General features: G+C 45.3%; 1 protein-coding gene across 1 annotated transcript in view; it reads right to left on the bottom strand.

Annotated features, from left to right (window-relative positions):
• Positions 1–16,491, bottom strand: part of Kcnc4 (potassium voltage-gated channel subfamily C member 4) — a 51,884-nt gene that overhangs the window by 164 nt on the left and 35,229 nt on the right. The window lies entirely within an intron of this gene.

Here is a 16,491-nt window from a genome sequence, read left to right as displayed (position 1 = left end):
GTCAAGTGTGGATCTGTGTTTGCAACCGCAGCAGACTTCTTTTTTTTACTCCAGTCAATAATTTTCCCATAAAACACTTTTATTAAGGAAGTCATGTATCCTCCTCCCATACAGCCTCCCTTTAATGAATCAAAAGCAGCTCTCTTGCGTACATTTCAATAAAATCTAGCAAATCCATTAACTGTTGGAAATACCCATACTTTTAATCAAATGCTTTCTATAAGGCATACTATCTTGATACTCGTTTCTGAAAATTTTCAATAATGTTTTCTATGCATCTCTCAATAATACCTGCTGACAAAAGATTGCATTTTTTATCACCATATTGCCTTTGTATATTATTTCAACCATTTTTTTTCATGATAGAAAAAGCAAACGTTTCCCTGAGGGCATGTGGCTTTTCATGTTCTGCGATGACTAAGAAGCACCAGAGAGGTGTGTATGTTTATCACTACATCCAACAAAGAGCAAGGCTTTAGATTAAGCTGTACAGTGACTTTAAGCATCACTGAGAAAATGGGGAAAGTATCCTCATGGTCTAGATGTTTCTTTTTTAATATCTTACTAATTAGATAGCTTTCTTTTTCTAACTTTAGCTACTAACTCAAAAGCAAAAACTTTTAGGACAAAAACTTTCATTACCAGTGACAACTTACCAACCATATTTCAGGTAATATTTTCTTTTTGGAAAACATCAAATGTCTTGTTATTGTTTTCAGATCTCTATTGTTATTTCTTTTTCCTTATAACAGGAGTAATAAACAAGATGGCTTAGCAGTTAAGAACACTTGCTGTTCTTGCAGAGGACCCAGGTTTGATTCGCAGCACTCACATGGCAACTCACAATCTTATTTTGCTCAAGTTCCATGGGATCCATTTCTGTCTCCTGGCCTCCACAGACACCAGGTATGCATATGATGTACAGACATGCAGGCAAGACACTCATACACATAAAATAAGAATTAAAAAAATGTGCAAAAATAAAGCAAGTTATGAAGACCATGTAAAGAATGAAGAGGTCATTCTAGACATTTTCTTTCCTTTCTCCTTGTTTTAGTCAGGATGCCATGTATCCCAAGACAGGATACTTGTTATAGAGCTGAGGATGACCCCAAGTTTCTAATTCTTCTGCTCTGCTTTCCCAGTGCTGGGGTTTCAGGTGTGCCACCCCGTCCAGTGTCATGATGAAGACTGAAGCCAGGGCCTTGTGCATGCTAGAAAAGCTGTCTACCAGCTGAGCCACATCTGTGGTCCCAAATACTTCCTCAACTTGTCTTATGCTTGCATTATTGCCTCCTATCTAGATTTCTTTGCAGATTTTATATATAGACATTAGTTCATTTTTGTTGAGTTATATAGGCACATGTAGTAATAGGAGCGGCGGCGGGGCTGCATCCCCAACACCCCAGCCGTCCACATGGCTAGCTTATGCCCGAAATAACAACACACAAACTGTATTCTTTTAAACTCTGCTTGGCCCACTTCTATCTAGCCTCTTCTAGGCTAATTCTCACATATTAATTTAGCCCATTTCTAATCATCTGTGTTGCACCCCAAGGTGCGCTTACCGGGAAGATTCTAGCCTACGACCATCCTGGGTCGGAGCTGAATCGCATCTGCCTCAGAGAACAGAGCTATCGCCGCGTCCGCCCAGGAGCCGGGAGCATGGCGTCTCTCTGAGGCGTCTGCTCCCGAGAGGAGAGCTGTCGAGTCTGAGCTCACTTCCTCTTCCTCCCAGCATTCTGTTCTGCTTACTCCACCCACCTATGTTCTAACCTATGAGGGCCAGCCAAGCAGTTTCTTTATTTTTTTAACCAATGACCTTCCTCCATCAGGCACACATCAGTCACTCAAAGAAATTGGAATGACTGAGGGTCTGACTCAGTGGTAGAGCACCTGCTTTACACACACAGAATCCTGGGTTCAATCCCCAGCCCTGCAAACAAACAAAAGCCACAGCAAAATCAGATAAATTGCCAAGAACCTAATGGATTCAGTCACCATTTTCTCTCTACAAAGCTAAGTTCTTAGAGGTTCCAAAGAGTCAAGATCTATATCCTGTGGGGCTGTGAACATGGAGGGCCCTCAAGCTATGCTTGGGGGAGGAGACTGAACTTGGGTTTGAGAGGATCAAGTTCTTCATTCTGAATTTGCAGCCATGAGACGTTTTCCTGAGAGCCATATTTTCTCCTGGAAGGAAGGAGTGAAAACCATCTATGGAACTTCCTTCTTCCCTTCCCAGAGTGATGCGGACGAGCAAGTGAGGGGCTCAGCCCTGCTGAAAGCGAAGGGAGAATTTAGCCCATGCTTGTATCCTGATAAACAGCTGGGCCAACCAAAGCCTGGTCAGGCTCCCAGTGTAGTTCAAATGAGCCTGGGGACAAGCCAGGCCAGCCACTGTATGTTGTCGCCTGGCTCTGGGTCTGCAGTCTGGCAATTTTCTGACAGAAGTTAGGATTGCATGTGGCTCTCTATAACAGAGACCCCATTTGCTTAGTCAAATGGAATTGGGAGAAGTCATAAGGTGTGTGTGTGGGGACGGGTGTTAAGAAAGTCATGAAGGACCTTAGCTCTTGAATCCTTTCAGTTTTCCATCCCACTGTGCCTCCTCCCCAAGCCAGGTGACTCCCCAGGGCTTTCTTCCCATGCCACTCTCTCCCAAGCCGTCAGGAGTGAGTGGGAGCCATGTGTGGTCTCTTCTTGGTCTTTGCCTATTCAGGAAGTATACACTTACCAGAGAGTCTACCAGTAAATATTTTGTGGTCCAGGACTGTGATTATCTGCAAACATAACTGAGGAGTCAAGGTTTTTACCTGAGCCCATGATCCTCTCAGCTCAAATCCATTGTCTGTTTTTGGGAAAAGGATTCCAAGATTGGTAGGGATGTCTGGGCTCATCTCAGGGACACATTTATGTTTCAATTGCATGTGCATAGGGTGACCCTAGCTTGGTAGCATCCCCTCTGAACCTTTTGTCATGCCCTGAGCAACAAAGCCTTGGATGATAGTGTTGGAAAGCACCATTCTGGGACGCTTTGGTTTTCCCATGTTCTTTTTTTAAAATTATTTTTTAAAAGAAAACAAACTATCTTTTTTCATTATACATACCAATCCAAGTTCCCACTCCCTCCTCTCCTTCCATTCCCTCCACATACCCTCTCACCCCACCTCCATCCAATCCTCAGAGAGTGTAAGGCACATTGCTTTGGGGAAGGTCCAAGGCACTTCCTACTGTACACAGGCTGAGCAAGGTATCATCCAAAGAGAATAGGATCCCAAGAAGTCAGTACATGCACTAGGGATAAATCCTGGTGCCATTACCAGTGGCCCCTCAGTCTGCCCCAGCCATGTAACTGTCAGCCTCTGGACTTCAGTTGCTATTGTTGTTTTCCTTTCTATTTCTGAGACAAGTTCCTATTAAGTTACTTAGGCTGGTCTTGAACTCACTCTATACCCAGGCTTGTCTTGTCCTTCTGCTTCTCATAAGCATGGAATCTGTTATGAGAGAGAATAAACTAGTGTTTAAGACATGGAATCAATTCTCCATTAACAACAGCTGAGTATAATCCTCAGCTGCTCCTTTGCTAAATCCAAAAACTGTCTAGGATAGCACATTTCTCTGGAAAGACATTTTGGGGATGAGAAGAAACACTGGCAAATGATCCTGCCCTTGCCTCACTACCAAGTCCTTGGGTCAATCATGTGCTCTCTCTGGGTCTCAGTTTATTCTCTATGCTGTGTGAGGAAAAGACTAAATATTCTTCTAAGAGAGCCTTTGGTAAGGAAGTATGGGTGTCCTCTGGCTTTGTGGCTTGCTAGCTTTGCCAGTGCGGGTGGACGATCCAGTTTCTCAGAGCCTCTGACTTTCACCTCAGTTGCTCAGCATGTCAAGTCCACAGGAACACCAAGGATAAAATGGGGTGGTCCTCTGCAGCACCGCCTGGAAGAGAGAGATTCTGCAACTCTAATGGCTCCAGGGCTGGGGTGCCCTGGCCTTTTCCAGCCTCACATAGCACTTCTGTTCCAGGTTTGTGCCAGGACTTGCCTGTCCCACCTCCCTTCCCCTCCTTCACGTCTTCCAAACCGCCACTCAGTAAAACCCAAGTGCTTTGGGGAAAGAAGAAAGGGGGATGTACATGGGAAAAACAGACAATCCCTTTTTAAGAACGCAGCTCCAAAGATAACACCCTCTATCTTCTGGCTGACCCCTGACCCCTTTCAAGGGTGCCAGGGAGTTCTGCCACCATTTATCTTCAAGGCAGGAAGATGTAGCCATCCAGGGAGCTCCTTGCTTTCCATTGGTCCAGAGATCTACCTGAGTTGTGCCTTTATGACAGGAAGTTCAGTTGTCCTGGTACTCAATCTCCATGGCAACCCTTGCTCCAGAGACACTGAATGGAAACCGCTGGCGTGGGGAGGCCAGCAGCAGAATACTGATTTGCCCGAGTGTCTGTAACGTTGACTGCATTTCAATACCTTTTCAGATACCCAAAGAGCTAAAAATATAACCAGCTCTGTCTAGGGCTCCCCAGCCAGCCAAAGCGTCTTAAAGTATCTTTGTGCTGAGTCTGACCTGCTAATATTAGTATCTTTGCCAGTTCGGACTTAGGGGACTCAGGATGGGGCTTGAATGCAAGGCTGTAGAGCTCCGGACTATAGAAGGGCACTGTGAGAAGAGGAAAGTCCCGCCCCGCCCTCCAGGAAGCAGAAGAGTTTGAAAGGGGGGTGATCAGCAAAGAGCATGCTGAATCCTAACTCCTTGTAGAGTTTCAGGGTACTGCTGCCTCGACTCAGATCGTCTAAGCATTTGCTAATTTCCTCACTCAATAAATGTATATTCAGCATCTACTCTGTTCCAGGCTTCGTGCCAGGCACCGAGGTTGCAGAGAGAGCAATGTATGTTCCCTGGTCTCAGCAGACCTAACCGGGGGTGGCAGTCAAGATTAGCTGTGAAAGTCTAGCTACACCGTGTATCTATCTGGCTGACATACCTGCAGGCAATGAGCAGCTTCAGCTAGATGATCCTTTTGCGTGCAACCCTGGCACCATTCCCACCACCCAGTAGGCAGTAATCTGATATGGGATTAGATGTAATGGGATAGAATAGAAAGCACCGTGGTTCCAGCTGTGGCCTGCTTCACCCTAGTGTTGTAGCTTCTCTATGGGCCTCCATGGAGTGTGGCTGGCCCTGCCAAGTGCATGCTTCGGCTATGAGGTACCACATTCAGGATAAATGAGGTGACCGTTCTGCTGACACCTGCTAAGGGAGCTCACTATAAAGTGACAGGTTGAATTAATTCCTAGTCTCTCTGGCAAGATCCGCAGACAATCCTTCCCCCTCCCATCTCCTTCTTCCCATAATCACTGCACATGTCATTCAGTTAATTCTGCATTTCCCAGAGCAGGAGGCTGTACAGAGTTTAAAGCAGGCAGCCCCTGCCAGGACTGCTCAAAAAGAAAAAAAAAAGACAAAAAAACCAAAACAGTTGTCACACACTTGGCTCCAGTTGCAACTCCAGCATCTTCCACAGGCAGATAAACCACAAATGGGAAAATGGAACGTGACCACAGCTCTTGGGGACTGTTCTTAGATACTCAGTATGGTCAGGTAACTTAGGCACAAATGATGCTCCCAGATCATCCAACAATGTTGTGAGGAGTCTTGGGGCCCAGACTCTGCAGGAACAGAGAAGGAGCTGGGTTCCTGGAAGCACTCCCAAGTCTAGCTGAAAATGAGAACAAATATGAACTACCTAATCCTCAGTCCTGGCAAGGCGGCTCCAGGGATGTCTGTGGGGGAGGGACGGGCACAGCAGAGCCACTTCAGGTTCCCCCTGCAACCCTGCAGCTAAGACAGCAGCTCCTTCCTCCTTCTTCGCCATTTCCTCTGTCAGGTGAAAGAGAAGCCGGTCTTGGGTGCTTTCTTTTCCCTTCCCGCTGGAGGAAGGGGCTTGGGGCTCCTTGGAACTTGGAGGCTTACTATGGTCAGGATGTGGGGCACAGACCCTGGAGACCTCTAAACTAATATTAGTTGGACCCTTTGAAGGCACTGGGAGGGTCTTCTCTGGACAGACTTCAGCATGGCTAGGGGCTGAACTCCTTCTGGTTTCTCCTGATGGGCTTTTTACCCCTGCTCCCCTACCCTGAATATGAATTGCCTTCAGCCAGTTTGACAACCCCCTTTACAAGACCCTGGCGGGATCTGTGTCACATGAGGAACATCAGAGAAAATCAGTGGAGAGAGGCAGCTTCTGCAGAGAAGGGGTGTTGGGCTTCTTGTCTTGCTGTTCCTACACACAGCTAGTCACCTTAACTACATACAGCTCTAGTCCCTTAGAACCTGTCTCATGTCAAAGGTTTTCAGAAGCATCCACTGGGACAATGTACATTCAAATGCTTTGAACATTAGCAAGTGTGTTCCAAACCTCTGTGTGGCCGGCACTGTGCCGTAGGTTGCAACAGGTAGGGAAGGGGTGGCCTCTGGCCTGAAGAAGTTGTGTGTTCTGGAGTGGACCTCTCAGGGCTGTGAGCAATGTGACGTTTGACATATTGGTTGCTGTTCATTAGGAGGACACAGGAGGAAGGCTCACACATGTAAAACAAGAGGACACAGACAGATGGTGACAAAGGGACTTGGGGGCCAGCAAATGCAATGAGAGATAAAAGGAGGGGAAGAGAGGAAGGCTAGAGTGTCAGGAGAGCCTTCATGAAAAAAGTTGGGATTGGAGTGTGACGATATACAGCCATGTTCCCCTTGTAATGTTTTGTTGTTGTTGTTTGTTTGTTTTGTTTGTTTGTTTTGTTTTTCGAGACAGAGTTTCTCTAAGTAACAACCCTGGCTGTCCTGGAACTTGTTTTGTAGACCAAAACTAGCCTCGTACTCACAGAGATCTGCCTGCCTCTGTCTCTTGAGGGCTGGGATTAAAGGCTTGTACCACCACGCCTGGCATGCTTTGTAACATTCTATGTCTGAAGAGCCAGATATCTGTTGGTGCTCCCACGAGATTATATCACTTATCACCTAGTAGCATCACAGACATCTCAATTTAAACACATTTAGGTACACACATCTATGCAATCACCCAAGGAGACATTCCTCAGAACACATCCCATATTAAGCAACCCATGACTGCCTTCCTGGGCTTCAGCTAAGTGCCCTAACTGGTGGGGAGTACCGAGGACTCAGTGTGCAGGAGGGCGGTGCCTTTAGCCTGGCATACATTTGGTTTCCTTCTGAGCTAGCAGGAGGTACAGTCCTAAACACGGGTTGGTCTTTGGCCCCCAGTGCCTTTCATCTATGTCTCATTTTGCAGTCCTTCACCTTGGATAAATGTGAGTAGTCTTCCAAAGTCTTGATTTCTTTCCTTTTTCCTTTTATGTTTTATTTTGTTTTGAGACAAGGTCTCATTATATAGTCCTAAGTAGCATTACCCTCATTATATGGGCTGATTTGGCCTTAAAATCATGGTCCTCTTCCTGACAGCCTCCAAATGTATGGCCATGACCAGTTCTAAGACTCAGTTTTCCTCATCAGTGAAAACCTTTTGACAACATCTATATAAATTGAGTCTTGGAGCTGGACATGGCCGTACGTTTGGAGGAGGATGCTGCATTCAGGTCATGGTTCTGTGGCTCACTAGCTGACCAACCCAGTACGTTCTCTTCCCTGAACACCGTGTCCCTCATCTTTACAGTGGTAATATCACCTTTCCTACATATGGAATGATGCCGCATGGGGTGATGCTATTCCTCCCAAGATACATTAACACCCCCTCCCCAGTGCTAGGCATGGAAAGCTTCCCCTTCGGTTGTTGGGAGTAGGAACGCAAGAGTCTTGCAGGATAATATGAGCATTGCCATTGCTCTTGGCTGCCTTTCAGAACTTGAGGGTAAGACCCTATTGCTGAAGATACCACACACTCTGGGCACAGGACTTGGAGAAACTGAGCTATCTGACCTGGCATCTTCTTCTCTGAGGAGTGGCTCTCTAAGTATGAGAAGGTGCTATGCAAGCTGCCAGAGGAGAAGAGCAATCAGGAGTCCTACACGACTGTGAAGCCTACAGACCACAACAATGACTGGACTGGCATAGCATCCGCAGTGGTGTAACAGTAGCGCTTTTATCTTGACCAACAGCTGTTTAATTAGATGCAAGGCTCATTGGATGGGAGGGAATTCATACATGGTAGAGTAAACCGAGCCAGTTCCTCATAGCTAGAGAAGCCACAGACCCAAGAGGAGAACCTACTGCTGCCATTGTTCTAAACCAATATAATTTCTAACTGCAATCTAAATACTTATTCTTATTACCACAGATATTATTCCCTCTTATTAAAGAAGCTTCTTTTCGCAATAGTCAGAGAATACAGCGGCCCACAACTGGTCAAAATAGGTGGCTGAGAGGTGCCTAAGCCTAACTGATACATCTGCAACATAGCTCCTATACCTAAGGCTCAGGAAATTTGCACAATAGGTGGGTAGAAAGATGGTAAGAGCAAGAGGCCCAGGATGCTTGCAGTTAAATAGCACTCCCTAGCTATGGCAGGGGAAATGTACCCATCTGAACAATATGGCTGTCTGAACAAGACCAGTGTAACGACAACACCAGCTGAATGTAGACAGGGCAGATTCTGCATGGTCTCACCCCTAGATGAAGAGCTACAGATGGGCGTTGGCTGTTGAGAGAATCAATTTCCTCCAGGGAGGAACTCCCACATAGGTTCCCCAATCCCAAGAGGTATAACCCTGGACACATGTACATGTAAACAAGGCCCAATGGATTCGGTAGGTTGCATATGCATATATGCACATAGATATATCTACACACATGTATATGCATGTAATGTTGATAACAATAAGAGAACCATGAATTTTGGAGGGAGAGGAGAGGACATGGGAGGGGGCAAGAGTGATTTGGCACTTGTGTATATAACATTCTTAAAAATTTAAATTAAAAAAGAAAGACAGCCTGCCACATGTAACTCCTCATTTGGATGTGTCTGGAGTTTTGGAAGCTTGACTCTCCTACACTCTCCTACAAATGGACCTCAAGAGCTTGTCTTAGAGGTTCTAGAAGGGGCTAGTAGCTACTCCTAGACCCTTAGGGATGGAAGAACTAGCCTCCTCCCTCAGGGAAGGTCATCTTCATACATTGAGTACACTGAGCTTTGAGAGGGATGTACATGGGACAGTGAGGTAGAAAGGGGACACCTGACTAGCCCACCAGATCCTCTGAGTTAACCCTGACAATCAATGAAGTGACAGATTCCACACGATGTTGCTCTCACATCCCCGTCTGGCCCATCCACACTCTCCTGTGACCAAAGGGAACATTCCAGAGTACTCAGACAGGTACGGCATAACTGTACCCGGCAGGGAGTACCCAGCGAATGGCAAAGCTCTCTGCTCCCAGCCCTCCCAGACTGGAGCTAACAAGTGAAGCAGGCCTCATCCCCACCTTGCCAGGCAGCCTTTCATCTCCAAAAACCCCAGTGACCAGTTCCATAGCTGTACTCAGGGTCGTTTAGGCATTTGGAAACGCCTCTCCTTTGGTGGCCAGGGATGCATTGTGAAACCCAGTTCTTTGATGAAAGGGAAAAGAAATCATTTTAGTGGACTTATTTTCCTGTAGGCATACTGAGTCACAGAACCTGGACATCCTCCCCCAGCCATGCAGACTCTGAGCTCTCCAAGTCACCCCTGCCAAGGCCTCATCAGATAAATGCATTCAAGAGCATGGCCAATGGGCTCCAGGTACCCTGATTAGAGTGGAGGTGGCTTGTAGTGGGCTGCCAAGGTGACTCAGAGTCTGTCCCCACCTCTGCTTGGTCGGTCCTCAAAAGAGCTAACTGGACAGCTCACCAGTGTGGGCTTGTTCTCAGAGCCCAGCAAATGTGGGGCTCACTGGACTCATGCCTACAGGGCAGGCAGCCTGCAGGAGCAAGGACCTGGGCTAAGGACAGAAACACTGGAGTTGAGTTCCATTTGCTTTAAGGATGGATGAGAAGCTCAAAGGGCCTTCACCTTTGGGTGTCTTGTTTTCTTTGCCTGTGCAGCAGCATCGCTGTCTGTGCCTTCCCTGCTCATCTCAGAGGGTTGTTGTAAAGACCATCTGAGTCAATGCTGCCAGTTCAACACCTCACAGCTAATCACAGCTGAAGAGCCTCCTTCTCTCTTGGGCAAATAACCCCCAACCCCCGGCTTCTGAGCACATTCCACTTGTGTCTTTCTGCTCCACACTTCACGTCCTTGGCCCGTGGAGTTGAAGTGCTGCTGCTGGATTTTCTTTTACTCTAGCCCCACACTAGAGTAAATGTTGGTCGTTTTACTCTTTGCTCTGTTGGGGGCCACCACCGGGCTCTCAAATAAATCATATGGAGGCTTATTACTACTTACAAAAGCCTGGCCTTCGCTTGCCTTGTTTCCAGCCAGCTTTTCTTGACTTAAATGCTCCCATCTATCTTTTACATCTGGGCTTTTACCTTTCTCGTTTTCTTTCTTACTCTGTAGCTCGCTGTCAGGCCCCTTCTTTTCTCGCTTCTTGATCTCTCTTGCTCCTGCTCCTCCTCTCCTCCCCAATTTTTCCTCCTATTTATTCTCTCTGCCTACCAGTCCGGCCTATCCTTTCTCCTGCCTTGCTATTGGCCATTCAGCTCTTTATTAGACCAATCATGTGTTTTAGACATGCAAGGAATCACAGCTTCTCAGAGTTAAGCAAATGCAACATAAAAGAATGCAACACATCTATGTATCATTCAAAGAAGTGCTCCACAGCATAAACAAATGGAACACTCCTTAAAATATTCTACAACAAACTACTCTAAACTGACTTCCCAGAGTCAAGTTTCTCTAGTAGCTCAGGGGTAGATGATGAGCATGAGGTCTCTCCTGTGTAGGCCCTAGCCAGCAAGCCCACACTCCACAGGCATTGCCCTGCTAAGGGCTGGGTATAAGCAGCTGCCATGCAGGATACCTGGATGTTTCTTTCTGCGCTGACTAACCCCCTTCTCTCTGCCTGCCATGGCCCTCTTCCCATCCCCCAATGCTGACATCAAAGCATAAGTTGAGCCTGCAGAAGGTGAGGTTAGGGCTTCCGGGCTTGCAGCCACAGCCTCCCTGTTTCTGTTAAGGAGCCCCATAACAGTGTGAGGCCTCTGAAGTAAGGGCTTCTCTTAGGCTGCTAGTCCTTTCTTGGCAGGATGCTGTGTCCCATCTTACAGTCATCCTGCAGAAGGTCTCACTTTCCTCTTTTCATTGCACTGTTTCCTTCAATATAGACCCACTGAGAGTCTGTGGAATGACTGAAGACCCACAGTGGGTCCATAGGGTCTTCAATGAGGACCCACAGTGTGTCCGTGGGATGAATGAAAGGATGAAAGCAGGAAGGAATGACCGTGGAGGTTTCAAAAACAAACCATCCATTGAGGAATTGGTTTCCCTCCAGACAGGAATTCCAGCCCCCAACAGAAGCCCCCCCCATCATACCCCTAGACAAACTGTGTGGACATATTTGTCGGAGAGGATAATTTCATCCCTTTTCTTGAGAATTTCTCATCACAAATGGCTCAGGCTTCTGAGAGCAAATATGGTACGGAAACTGTACCAAGAGCCCAACAACCAGATCTCTCACAATGCCTGGGTGGAGGAGGTAAATCTGGCTCTCTCCTCTCTTTCCTTCTTCCCTGGTGCTGCTGATTGAATGGTTCCCAGGCTTTCAGAGTGTCATATCATCCACTCAAAGCAAAGCTCTCTCCTCAGGGGGAATCAAATTTACTCGATTCAAATATGAGTGACCATAGCCTGGAAACATGGATGCGGGTTTCCCCAACACCATGAGTCATGGAAACCATTTTACAGAGTTTTTATATTACAAACCAAAAGAAAGCCATACATCAAGGCATCTTCAGCCCCATTGGTAGAGACATTGTATGCATATGTTTCAGCAAGGCAAGCATGTGTCAGTTGTAGGCACCAGATGCTGACAGCCTTCTTAGCTTTGGAGTTAGTAGAAGCTAGTGGTCTGTTAAGTTTACATACTCTAGAATTCCTGATAATCACAAGGATATTGAATCAGACACAGAGGTGGACAACAAATGGTTGTTAAGAGAGCAAAATAATAGCCCAAGATAATTTGGTTCTGGACAAGGAACATTCCAACACTCCACCATCATGAAGTTCTTCTCAATCCATCCACCTTGCAAATTCTTCCATAGGTATGACCTTATCTTCTCAGTTTACAAGATTCACTGGTAGATGTGAACTATACAGAGGGCTTGATGTGAACTATGCCCCAGGGAGCTAGTATATAAAGCAACAAGGACAAAAACACTTGTGTGGAAAGCCCAGAGCACAGGAAACCATGGAAGAGCCCATGTGAGGTTGTGGGTACAGCTGATTTTCTAGAGAATATAAGGTTTGTGCTAAGAGGTCAGGTAAGGGAGATAGTCTGGCACTGACGGGAAGAAGGGTTGGGATGCAATGGTTGGGCTGGGTCCGGAAACCATTTAGAAGACTGTTTCATTTGATACAAGAAAAAGGGGAGCTATGGCCTGTTCTTGTCAACAAGTGCTTCCCGAAGCTGTTATTGTTAGAAAAGGGGAGGTGATGTGGGATTCCCCTGTGTGCTGTGAATACCACTGGTTAATAAAAAACTGTCTTGGGAATAGAGGTAGTTGGGAAAATGCTGGGAGGAAGAAAGAGCCAGAAATAAGCCATGTAGCTCTGCCAGAGACAGACGCCAGAACTTTAGTTGGTAAGTCACAGCCAGGTGGTGATACACAGATTAATAGAAATTATAATTAATAGAAATTAATAGTTAAGATATAAGAGTTAGCCAATAAGAAGCTAGAGCTAATGGGCTAAGCAGTGATTTAAATAATATAGTTTCTGTGTGATTATTTCGCTTCTGAGCAGCTGGGAACAAACTAGTGGCCTTCTTCCAACAGAAGGGTTATTTTATAATGGCTTCAAGGTGGAAACCCTTCTTGGAGGCTTTTTTTCTGCACCTCCTTTTTTTCTTTCCTTTTTTTTCTCACAGTGTAGCCTCACAGGCTGCAAACACTGGGTTCCCGTGACTTAGTGTTCCAATGCAGGGATGACAGTGGCTTGGGAATTAAGCATTATTGGGTTCAAAACTTGCTGTCAGTCACTGAAGGGAGTCAGTTCTTTTAAAACCTCACTTTCTATAAAGTGGAATCATCTCCATCCTGCTGTGCTGGTGAAAGAAGATTCTGTGACTATACCTGAGAGCCAGCATAAAACGGCTCAGACATGCTGCTTTTGCTTTGAAAAACTAAACATAACATTGCCACAGGTCCCAGAACTCTCCTTTGTAAATATATTCTCTCAAAGGATGAAAACAGGGACTTGAGTAGATATTGGTCCATCCATGTTCCTGGAAATGTTATCCACAATAAGCCGAGGGGATGGGGGAACTAAGTGCCTGCCAATGGGTGGAGATAAGTAAAATATTATCTACACATACAACATCATTTTTCAGCCTTGAAAAGTGAGACCAACCAGGTCTGTAATGCTGGTGACTCAGGAAGCTCAGGCAGGAGGATCAAAAGTTCAAGGCCTGTTTGGGTTTCAGAGAAAGTTCAAGGCTAGCGTGGGCAACTGGGTGAGATCTTATCTCAGAATAAGGGTGTTTTATAAAGGTCTGGGTGTGCAGCTCAGTGGTGGAGAATCTGCCTACCTAGCATATTTCAGACCCTGGGTTTAATACTAGTAACACGCACACACACACAAACACACACACACACACGTGCTCATTCAGACATATCCTACCTGAAGAGCCTTTAAGATATTATGCTAATTTAAATGTTGCTCTTAAAGGGCACATATTGTACAATTCTGTTTAGATGAGGTACTTAAGTAGTTAACCTCAGAGAAAGGGAGTAGATCAATGGCACCTAGGTGTGGGGTTGGGGGACTGAGGGATTAGTGTTCAATTCATTTAGAGATGACAAAGAGTTCTGGAGACAGACTATGGTGCTGGCTGTGTAACAGTGGAGATGTACTTAATGTCACGGGTGCAATAAAAATGGTTAAAGCAGAAATCTATGTTGTCGTTGTCTTAACAATTCAAAAAAAAAGTGTTGCTTTTATTCCAGTCCAGAAGCAAAACTTTTACCTATTTCTTCTTTCTCTTGAAGAATGTGGACAGGGAGACTCACTGTGACACTTCTGAAAGGTCAGCAGCCCTGAGCTTGATACCAATTATCAGCTGATCCTGCCCAGACTCCCAGAGGGGGCACTGATTAATGGTTCTCTGTTCAGGCCAAGAAGTCTATAGATGAGGCTCATTGGAAGCTGCCTCCATGCTGGAGTGGGGAGAGGGAGGAGAAGGAAGATGCATGTACACAGTATACCAGGCCATGTGCTATAACCAGGTGCCAGGCATGCAAATGAGAAACTCTGTCCTCAGGGACTTTGTAATCACCTTGGCCCTCAGTTGCCAGCCAACCAGGCTTCATTCTGAGAATGCCTGGGAGGGAAAGGGAAAGAGACATACTTTTCCAATTATTGGCCAAGACTTGGGACCTAGAGACATTTCTCTGGGACTCTCATATGACCTGGCTCTTGAGGTGGGCATTGCTACTTGACCTTATTACCGACCACTAACAATAAAAATGCCTGGGTCTAGACAGAAGAGCGTTAGGCTTGGCTGATAGAATCTTTGAAGCGCTAGAATTGGCAAGCAGTCAGGTTCCAGGGCAGGATACCTAAGAAGTCAAACCTAGCTCTCACTTCATGAACAGCTTGCTTTGGCCAGCCTCCCTTTGGGGTCACAGACCCCAGGAACTGGAGAACCTAGAGTCTGGGGTCTGGAAAGAGGCTCTCATGCTTGTTTCTGCCTCTCTACCCCCTGGAGCTGGAACTCACAGGAATCTTACTGGTAATATAGTTGGTGGTGCAAACTTCAGGCCCCAGTCCCACACAAATGCTTTTTATTTACTCAACACTCACAGAGTCTTGAGGGTAATGTTAGGTAATTTGCTTTAAAGATGGGCAAAGACAAAATCCATCAAAGCATAATTTTCTTTTGTTGCTTGTTTGTTCAAAGTATAATTTCCAAAAATTTTCTAAAAAGCAAAACAAAAATGGTTGATTGGTAAGGGGAATTTCAGCGGGGGAGTTGGGGAAGGAGAATTATAGGGGGTTAGAAATGACCAGCATTCATCGTATACCTGTATAAAATTGTTCAAGAATTAAAAAAAAGGAAACAAGTGCTCCCAGATATTACTTTTAAAATAACAACAACAACAAAAACAAAATGTTTCATTGAATTCATTAACAATAAAATGATAATACTGATTTAAAGACCATTTGAGGAATAGCATTTAAATGAAAGGAAAAAAAATGAAGATTCTGTTTCTTGTTGTTGTTGTGTTTTGTTTTTAACACTTAAGACAAATTGGTTAACAGCAGGACAATGAGACTGAGTTTACTCATACAGGAAAGGAGTCATTGGAGCTCTACCCAAGAAAATATGGTTCAAGTTAACATGCAACTTCACGGTCTGAATCCGCAGTTTAATATTAATAATACATGACAGCCTACATCCTAGATCTACTTTCCAATGGATGTGCAGCCTGAGTATGATTTAGCGGTTTCTAGTAACCACATTAAGAAATAAAACCATGGGCTACACAGATGGCTCACTTGCTGCTCTTTCAGGGGACCCAGGTTCAATTCCCAGCACCCACATAGTGGCTCACAACCATGTCTAATTTCCAGTCGCAGGGGAGCCAGTGCTGGCTTCGGAAAGCATCAGACACATTGGTGATGCAAACATATACAAACAGGGAAAACACTTGCATAAATAAAATAATAACGTTGATTTTTTTAAAAAGAAAGAAAGAAAGCTGGGTGGTGGTAATGCATGCCTTTAATCTCACACTTGGGAGGCAGAGGGAGGGGGTTAGAGGACAGACTGGTCTACAGAGCGAGTTCCAGTTCAGTCAGGGCTACGCAGAGAAATTCTGCTTCAAAAAGTCAAAAAAAAAAAAAAAAAAAAAAAGGACGGAAGAAAGAGAAAGAAAGGGAAAAGAAAAGGAAAAAGAAAGAAATGAATAAATAGACAAAACCATAAATTGTGTGTGGTGGTGCACGACTTTAATCCCAGTACTCGGGATGTAGAAGCAGGTGGATCTCTGTGAGTCCATCCTGGTCTACACGGTGAGTCTAGAACAGCTAGAGTTAAACAGTGAGATCTGTCAAGGAGAAAACAAAGAAAGAGAACCAAAAGCTAGGTGTGGCCCACACACCTTCAGTCCCAACATTTAGGAGGCTGAGACAAGAGGATTTTGAGTTTTAGATCATTGTGTACTATGTGATGAGACCTTGTCTCTAAAGAAATAAAATCCCCAAACAAAAACCCACACACCAAAGAAGCAATAACAGACACAAAATTAATGTGAATAATATGTTTTAACCCGACAAGTCCAAAATATTGTCATTTTGGCATATGGCACTAGCCGCATTTCAA

The sequence above is a fragment of the Microtus pennsylvanicus genome, chromosome 7, assembly GCF_037038515.1.
Source record: "Microtus pennsylvanicus isolate mMicPen1 chromosome 7, mMicPen1.hap1, whole genome shotgun sequence".
Classification (NCBI taxonomy): Eukaryota; Metazoa; Chordata; class Mammalia; order Rodentia; family Cricetidae; genus Microtus; species Microtus pennsylvanicus.
Note: the sequence above shows the minus strand (reverse complement) of the source record. Positions and strands in the feature narration are given on the sequence as shown.